Source organism: Mya arenaria, chromosome 1 (assembly GCF_026914265.1).
Source record: "Mya arenaria isolate MELC-2E11 chromosome 1, ASM2691426v1".
Lineage (NCBI taxonomy): Eukaryota > Metazoa > Mollusca > Bivalvia > Myida > Myidae > Mya > Mya arenaria.
Window position 1 is genome coordinate 35,095,080 of NC_069122.1, and position 9,941 is coordinate 35,105,020.

The following is a 9,941-nucleotide window of genomic DNA, read 5'->3' on the forward strand; positions in this document are numbered from 1 at the left end:
CGTAAGGGTGCGGTTTCGTGAAGTTTTTATTAAAAAAATATAATCTCATCGTCTTAGGTGAGGCTAAATGCTCTCGTAATATTTAGTGAAGCTGCTGTTCCGGGCAAAATTAGATCAAACCTGTTTTTCTTAAATAGGCTGCTCATATAGATAAGCTCAACAATATGATACACTTATTATTACAGAGGACATAATACAGAATCTAAGTGGTATCAAATTGTCGCATTGTCGCACTGATTTTAAGAGGAAAACAAGAAATATTTTTAAATAAGATACTTGGTCGTGGTAAACCAGCGGTTGACTAGTGTCTGAAGGTGGTTTGAATATTTGACCACACTAAAGATTATTCCTGGTTTAATTATTGACCGGTAATGGATATTTAGGCATTGAATATAAGATCAATTGAATACAGTTTTTATACGAACAGTCGAACCCCGTTGGCTCGAACTCCAATGGGACCAGCGAAAATACCTCTAACCTCGGGGAATTCGAGCCAAGCGGGAATGCTTACAGTCAGTATAAAAAATCAGTCCTTTACATCAGTTCGAGCCAAGCGAGTTCGAACCAACGGGGTTGGGCTGTATATATCAAATACTATAGATAAATTAATTCTTCGGAATAATTCTACACACAATAACCCGATTATATCGATGAAAGCCATGCATAATTGAACGTTCAAGCTTTGAATACTAGTATCTATGTCAAAGACCTTAGTCAAAACTAGCCATTCATTAAACTTATCTGTACATAATGAGTATGATAGTAACGTTTGTAACTTATTAAAAATTTATTAAAATCATTATAATTTTGTGCTTAAGTTGTACAGTTTATAGATAAACATTAAAGATACAATTCATAATTGAAATTGAAAGAGAATTGAATTAAATTCTATAGGTTAACATGTGGTTGTTAAATCGGTGATATAATAATATGAATACATATTAAAGTTTATAAATTTGTTCCACCATACATGTATTATATAAGTCATCATATTCCATTGATTTGATCACAAGTCATGTTGGTATATTTTCAAATTTGTATTGTGTAATATCTTTTTTTGAATAAACTTTCTTCTAACCATGTACATCATACATGAGCATTTTTATTCAAGTTATCACACTGAATTTAAAACAAAATATATAGGTACGCCCAAACGGGAAAGAACACTTATATTCCTCCATTCGGAACTCCTCGGCCATTTTTTTCAAAAACAACCTCGGATGTATGCAGGTACATCAGTTGAAGTAGTTCGTAAATTTTTGAATTATATCATTAATTAAATGTAGTGTTTTAGAGTTGTATTTATTGATCTAAGTTTAAATTGATTGCCATTGAATTGTATTATTGCAAACATATTTAAGAATCCCAAGAGTAATGTCACAAAGTTTAACTGCTAAATAAAATTACTACGCGATCTACTTGCAGCGGACTTAAACGTACCACTTTTTCAGTATGTAAACCGTCCAAATACATCCGAGGTTGTTTTCGATAAAATGGCCGAGGAGCTCCGAATGATATTCCTCTAAATCAACATGGTTAAGGCGTAAAAAGGAGTTTCAAACGGGAAAGACTATTACTATCCCTCTTAACCAGCATGGTTAAAGCGTAAAAAGACGTTTCAGGTTTGCCGACCTGCCCTTGTGTATTTCTCGATCCTAGACCATATATACTTCTTTAAGAGTTTATACTCAAGGTTCGAATTATCGTTAAGATAATCTCAATAAACAATTTTTCATTTATCAAAAATCAATTTAAGTATGTATTTTGGCTAATTGAAATAATCTTCTTAAGTATGTTAATCTTAAAAAGTTTCGAGAAAGTTGGGGCCGATTTCTAAAATATATTTTTTATATATAATTAATAGTCTACGCAAGCTACAGATGCACCCTTACTCCCAAATAAGATTTACCATAATTAATAATATTGTTCCAAAAATGATGAATACATGTCGAAAACAATGGTTTTTATGAAGGATACCGAGTTTAATTTGAAATAAATAAGCAAAAACATGGTATTTTTAACATATGAGAATTACCAATCATTTAATATGTTTGCGCTTTCTGCTATTAAATACACGTTTACAACATTGTTATCAGTAATTAATATTTTCAATAACTGTATTATTTAGTAAGTAGTTAAGGCTTATCAGTCAAAATTGATGTTTGTTATACATGTGTATTGATTGATTTTGAATAAGAGTGTCACTTAAAGTATGTAAAGCTTAACAAGTTTCGAGAAATTTGGGCCTGACTTCTAGAATATAAATATATTTTATAAATAATAGTCTACTCGCCATTTCGACGATCTCCACTAGAGGTAGAACTACGACTTAAACATGCCCTTAAACAGTTGCGACATTTTACTATCAAATATGCAATAAATTAAATGTGTTGTGACTTCAAAGACTACTGTCAAACGTATTATGTCAAAGTGGGGAACGTAAACACATGCTTTGGGCATACGCTTATAGGAACTGGTGTATAAAGCTGTAAACAGACAAAATGTGACAACTTATCTGTCCTGTTTTGACAAGATAAACAATTAAAAAATATACATTTCAAAATCAAGCCTAGGTTGTTTTTTTATAAAAAACATAGTTGTGAATTTCTTTACGATGCATGCAGTCAACGTAATTTTTTCGCAAACTGTTTTACGTTTTGACGGTTTTTCATTATCATTTTTAATAGCAACAGTTTTGGAGGTAATTACAGTTGCATTACACATATGTTACCTCGGCACAGTGTACTGCCGCGGTTGCGCGTTATCATGGTATGAAAGGGACCGTTTAGAGAAAAGCGCAACACAAACACATTTCATATTTTTTACATGAAACGATAGGAAATATATTGCGGGTTAAAACGGTACTGGTATATATATATATATATATATATATTGTTACACTTGACAACTCTATAGTGTTATGGGAACGCCAGTCCTGTTTATTTTGTATCATCCTTCGTATTAGTTGTCTGGTGTTTTTTTCCCTAAAAAACGCGATTTTCCAAATTCCCAATTATTCGTATATTGATAAAATATACATAGAAAATGTGAATTTTAGCTGATTATTTGGTTATATTACATAAACAATGGTAAATCATCACCAAAATTAGCAATGATACATCAACAAACCGAGGCGAACTTTTTGTTCCTGCAGTCACAGAAAAACAGTAAACTATCGAAACCGACACAGCAATGTTAAAGGGACTAGACACCAGATAGTCCCCAAATCGGCACATACACTATTTCCTCAAAATTAAGTTGTCAATATGAGCTAGTATGATGCCGAAAATACATCATTTTTCATGATTAGAATACTATTTTGACGCTGTCTAAGCTGACTCTCCGCGATTAAAAAAGCGCATGATGGCTTCCTTTTTAGAGTGTATATTTAGCATGCAAAGGTCACTTGATTAGTAGAGATAGATATACCGACACTATTTTTAAATTTGCTGGGATTTACGTGGTAGACAACCCATTAAATTGCGAATTGGAAAAAACCCGTAAAAACTGCGAAAGTTACAAGACAGTGTCGTAAGCGATGTGAAACATCAGTAAGTTATGCAGTGTAAACAACGATATTAATTCTGTGTAAAGTTTCGACTATCTTCTTTTTTTCTTGCAATGGTATCATCTGGTGTCTAGTCCCTTTAACTTCTATACCTTTATTGTATAATGCCAAGAAGAGTATTTCTGTTTACCTTTATATCATTATACTAACTCCAGTCTACAAAGACTCACATCAAATCTCCTGAAAAGTTACTTACTTTGTATAACAAGAGCATATATTGAATCGAAGTCCACGTTCATGAGATTGTCCAGGGTTATCACGTGACTTGTCAACTCTCCATTAATTTAAACTATGTGCGTTTATATACCAGAATGGTTTGGCATTACGAAAATGTCAACATGTCATCATTACATAATGACAGCATAAAGAAAAAAACGCTGCAAGCTCAATTTTAGAGAAACGATAACTATAATGTTTTTGGATTTTATATTTTGTCTACTGGAATGACATTATTTTTCAAGTACATTTATTTTGGTAAATCCGAAGTCAGCTGTTTTCGATTTTAATCAGATAAATCGGTAAATTAAATAGAGGCTGGGCCGGTGAAAAAAATATATGCTCGACCACTAAGCCGGTTAAAAGGTTATTAGAAGTGTTGCAGAATCAAACGCAAATGAGATCGATAATCGAATCGAATTAAAAGGAGTATTTCGATCAAATAATTCAAGAAAAATCGAAACTCAACATTTTTAATAGCATTTGCATGTATTCCAATAAATTGTTTACAAAATAAATACTGACAAATTACCTTTACCCATTACTTAAAAAGCTCGGGGTACTAAATTATTTATTTGTTGTTTTCTGCAATTATATATGGTGTCTAATAGTTAACATTATTACATAAACAATAATATAAACATGTAAATAAAATCATGTACAAGTTCAATACATTTGATTAATAACAGTACACAATGTGACATGCTCGTATTTTGGCTAGAAGCAATAATGGTGAGGTAACGGCCACGGGTACTGAACAGTGACACACAATGTGATCTATATATTTTAATATTGAGTGTAAAATTTACCCTTGTAATATGTATCCTTCAATAAATATATCCCCTGTCCGCTAAAACTCCAAACTCTGTAGTTCACAATCGGTCAGCTGTGTTAGTGTTTTTACAAGCTGGATGCCCACGATCTGTCGTGTTGCACGACAAACTGCTTGACTGCACAATCCGCGTTTGATGGGGGGATCTAGTTATAACGTCCAGAATGCAAAGCGTAGGCTGTGGGGCGTGTTTTGTGCATTTTGTATTCGTCTTACTATTTAAATTTATTAGCAACAGGATCTCCCCCGACGTAAAGCTTAGAGTCTGAATCTATGATTGAGCCAGAAATGCTTGCATTATTCATTACTCCTTCGCTGCATCTTGTACGATGTTACTAATAGTTTCTTGGCGATAAATATTATTCGTTCTCTCTTTTTTTCATTGCCATGTCCTGGTATACCATAAAAGTGACTATCATTTCGCAAAGTTTATCACGAATAGAGAGTTAAAAGTTTTATTTAAGGGCTTGAATGGCGTAAAATATTGAAATCGTCTTTGATGGCAATTTTGAATGAATTGTAATGCATTTTTAAGAGCATGGCCGTGGAAGGTAATTTTCAATTAACTGTAACGATACACCCAAGTGACATCGACACTAAAAATGTGAAGAAATTTTATTTATTTCTATGTTGTTCAATTTCTTCGGGGTCTTCCCTTTCGAAAGTTCACTTCAATATTTCAAATATCTGATACAATTTTGGCATTTCAATTTGAGCGGTTAGTTTATGCATGTTTTTATCATGAATAGCAGGTGTTGTTCAATTTTTTGAACTCTTGATGCTAAAGAGCATACAAAATGTCACTTCATGTTTGTTTGTTTTAAAAAACAACCTAGAAACTATTTAAAGAATCTATGCTTTATGTTTGGCGTAATAATAAAACTCCAGGCAGATGGTGTCCACGAGTTTTTAAACATGCCTTTGTTTCGCTTGAATTGTCATTAACGAGTGTCTTTACATTTCGCTGCTGTAATTTCTGGTAACCATTTTGTTCGTAAGAAAGTACATTATTTTGGGGATCTCAAGACATGCTTTGGATCAAATAGAATATCATCTCATTTACAGCAATGAAATCAGTTCAGTGAGGCAGATGTTTTGGATCATTTGTCGGAGAGGAAACATAAAAGAAATAGTTTAAGTCCTTATTGAAGGTACGACTAAGATCCTTACAATAGTAAGTATGTTACATAATGTGTGTAGTTTGTAGATTGCTAAGGCCTAAGATGTTTGGTTGGTATCATAGTGTTAGTAGTTTGTAGATTGCTTAGGCCTAAGATATTCGGTTTGTAGCATATTGTGTGTAGTTTGTAGATTGCTTAGGCCTAAGATGTTCTCAATGTAGCATAATGTATGTAGTTTATAGATTGCTTAGGCCTAAGATGTTCTCAATGTAGCATATTGTATGTAGTTTGTAGATTGCTTAGGCCTAAGATGTTCTCAATGTAGCATATTGTATGTAGTTTGTAGATTGCTTAGGCCTAAGATGTTCTCAATGTAGCATATTGTATGTAGTTTGTAGATTGCTTAGGCCTAAGATGTTCTCAATGTAGCATATTATATGTAGTTTGTAGATTGCCTAGGCCTAAGATGTTCTCAATGTAGCATATTGTATGTAGTTTGTAGGTTACTTAGGCCTAATATGTTCTCAATGTAGCATATTGTATGTAGTTTGTAGATTGCTTAGGCCTAAGATGTTCTCAATGTAGCATATTGTATGTAGTTTGTAGATTGCTTAGGCCTAAGATGTTCTCAATGTAGCATAATGTATGTAGTTTATAGATTGCTTAGGCCTAAGATGTTCTCAATGTAGCATAATGTATGTAGTTTATAGATTGCTTAGGCCTACGATGTTCTCAATGTAGCATAATATATGTAGTTTATAGATTGCTTAGGCCTAAGATGTTCTCAATGTAGCATAATGTATGTAGTTTATAGATTGCTTAGGCCTAAGATGTTCTCAATGTAGCATATGTAGTTTATAGATTGCTTAGGCCTAAGATGTTCTCAATGTAGCATAATGTATGTAGTTTATAGATTGCTTAGGCCTAAGATGTTCTCAATGTAGCATAATGTATGTAGTTTATAGATTGCTTAGGCCTAAAATGTTTGGTATGTAGCCTAAGGTATGTAGTTTGTAGATTGCGTGAAGTATGATGTTCGGCATGTAGCCTAAGGTTTGAATATAAGGGATTCATGCCAAAAGCAGAGTAAACGGGCCAATACCTCTTTTGAAGTCGTCATTTATATTCGTCTTCAAGGGACTTCTTACTGTTTTTGTTGCCAATGTCTGAGCAAATAAACATCTCGAGAACTGAACAATGGTCAATGAATAAATGTCTAATGAATTTAATTTGAAAGAAAGGTTCAGAAAACACGGCATTTTTACCTTATGAAACGAAAGTAGATCACTGTAAATCTTTTAGCACTCACCAATCATATAATATTTTTGCACTTTCAGCTATTAAATGCGCGCTCCCAATCTTATCAGTAATTAATATTTGCCATAAATGCATTATTTAGTGAGTAGTTAAAGTCAAAATTTGTGTTCATTATATATGTGTATGTACTGATTTTGAATAGAAGTATCACTTTAAGAATCCCTGGCCCTTACATCACAAAAATACTTAAGTATTGTCTAAATTACAAGACATTTCCCCATATTACAGTATGGCATGATATTAATTAATATTTAAAATTAATTAATATGTTATCTTCTTTTATATGAATTCCATCTTATCATAAAGAAAAAATATTTGTACAGCAAAAAATGAACTCTAGTGATAACTCGAAAATAATAAATTAGACTCGAGCACTTTTTTGCTTTCAAAATATTTTTCTATAAACTTTTTATTTTATATTCATCAATATAATATTTAGCAAATGGGCTTTAAAATAGAAATAATTTCAAAATAATGATATGCAGTTACTAGTATATGGTAAAATGAGTCGTTGAGTTTGAGAATTATCTTAGTTCTTTTGTGGTATTAGAGTCTGGGCATCGTTTCAATAGAGATCGAAAGATTTAAGATGCCGTGCCTCGTTCTCAAAAGAGTTCGAAAGGCCCAAGATACTGTGCCACGTTTCAAGAGAGTTCGAAAGGCTTAAGATACTGTGCCTCGTTTCAATAGAGTTCGAAAGGCTTAAGAAACTGTGCCACGTTTCAGTAGAGTTCGAAAGGCTTAAGATACTGTGCCTCGTTTCAATAGAGATCAAAGGCTTAAGATACTGTGCCACGTTTCAATAGAGATCAAAGGCCCAAGATACTGTGCCTCGTTTCAATAGAGATCAAAGGCCCAAGATACTGTGCCATGTTTCAATAGAGATCAAAGGTTTAAAATACTGTGCCACGTTTCAATAGAGATCAAAGGCCCAGGATACTGAACCACGTTTCAATAGAGATCAAAGGCTTAAGATACTGTGCCTCGTTTCAATACAGATCGAAAGGCTTAAGACACTATGCCCCTTTTAAGAGTTCAAAAGGCGTAAGATACTGTGCCTCGTTTCAATACAGATCGAAAGGCTTAAGATACTATGCCTCTTTTCAATAGAGTTCCAAAGGCTTAAGATACTGTGCCTCGTTTCAATAGAGATCAAAGGCCCAAGATACTGCTCCTCGTTTCAATAGAGATCAAAGGCTTAAGATACTGTGCCACGTTTTAAAAGAGATCAAAGGCCGAAGATTCTGCTCCTCGTTTCAATAGAGATCAAAGGCTTAAGATACTGCGCCTCGTTTCAATAGAGATCAAAGGCCCAAGATACTGTGCCATGTTTCAATAGAGATCAAAGGCTTAAGATACTGTGCCTCGTTTCAATAGAGATCAAAGGCCCAAGATACTGCTCCTCGTTTCAATAGAGATCAAAGGCTTAAGATACTGTGCCTCGTTTTAAAAGAGATCGAGACTTAAGATACGGTGCCTGGTTTCCTTATAGATCAAAGGCTTAAGACACTGTGCCTCGTATAAAGAGATCGAGATTTTAGATACGGTTCCTCGTTTCCTTATAGATCAAAGGCTTAAGATACTGTGCCTTGTTTTAAGAGATCGAGACTTAAGATACGGTGCCTCGTTTCCTTATAGATCAAAGCTTAAGATACTGTACCTAGTTTCAAGAGTTCGTAAGGCTTAAGATACTGTGCCACGTTTCAATAGAGTTCGTAAGGCTTAAGATACTGTGCCTCGTTTCAATAGAGTTCGAAAGGCTTAAGACACTCTGCCACGTTTCAATAGAGTTCGTAAGGCTTAAGACACTGTGCCACGTTTCAATAGAGTTCGAAAGGCTTAAGATACTGTGCCACTTTTCAATAGAGGTCGTAAGGCTTAAGATACTGTGCCTCGTTTCAATAGAGTTCGTAAGGCTTAAGATACTCTGCCACGTTTCAATAGAGTTCGTAAGGCTCGAGATACTGTGCCACGTTTCAATAGAGTTCGAAAGGCTTAAGACACTGTGCCACGTTTCAATAGAGTTCGTAAGGCTTAAGATACTGTGCCTTGTTTCAATAGAGTTCGTAAGGCTTAAGATACTGTGCAACGTTTCAATAGAGTTCGTAAGGCTTAAGATACTGTTCTTCGTTTCAATAGAGTTCGTAAGGCTTAAGATACTGTTCTTCGTTTCAATAGAGTTCGTAAGGCTTAAGATACTGTGCCTCGTTTTAAAAGAGATCGAGACATCAGATACGGTGCCTTGTTTCAATAGAGATCGAAAGGCTTAAGATACTATGCCTCTTTTCAATAGAGTTCGAAAGGCTTAAGATACTGTGCCTCGTTTCAATAGAGATCAAAGGCCCAATATACTGCGCCTCGTTGCAATAGATATCAAAGGCTTAAGATACTGTGCCTCGTTTTAAGAGATCGAGACTTAAGATACGGTGCCTCGTTTCCTTATAGATCAAAGGCTTAAGATACTGTGCCTCGTTTTAAGAGATCGAGACTTAAGATACGGTGCCTCGTTTCCTTATAGATCAAAGGCTTAAGATACTGTACCTAGTTTCAAGAGTTCGTAAGGCTTAAGATACTGTGCCACGTTTCAATAGAGTTCGTAGGCTTAAGATACTGTGCCTCATTTCAAGAGTTCGAAAGGCTTAAGATACTGTGCCACGTTTCAATAGAGTTCGAAAGGCTTAAGATACTGTGCCTCGTTTCAATAGAGTTCGAAAGGCTTAAGATACTGTGCCATGTTTCAATAGAGATCAAAGGCTTAAGATACTGTGCCTCGTTTCAATAGAGATCAAAGGCCATAGATACTGCTCCTCGTTTCAATAGAGATCAAAGGCTTAAGATACTGTGCCTCGTTTTAAGAGATCGAGACTTAAGATACGGTGCCTCGTTT

At 34.4% G+C, this 9,941-nt stretch overlaps 1 protein-coding gene across 2 annotated transcripts in view; it reads right to left on the reverse strand.

The window, feature by feature from the left end:
- LOC128243218 (complement C1q-like protein 2) overlaps window positions 1–4,733 on the reverse strand; it is a 37,879-nt gene extending 33,146 nt beyond the window's left edge. The window contains exon 1 of one of the 2 annotated variants that reach the window (XM_052960867.1): window positions 4,594–4,733. The gene's annotated coding sequence lies outside the window, so the exon portion shown is untranslated. Of the gene's footprint in view, window positions 1–3,698; window positions 3,760–4,593 lie in introns of those variants that run through there. The other variant, XM_052960953.1, reaches the window with a different exon arrangement.
- Between the last annotated feature and the right edge of the window lie 5,208 nt (window positions 4,734–9,941).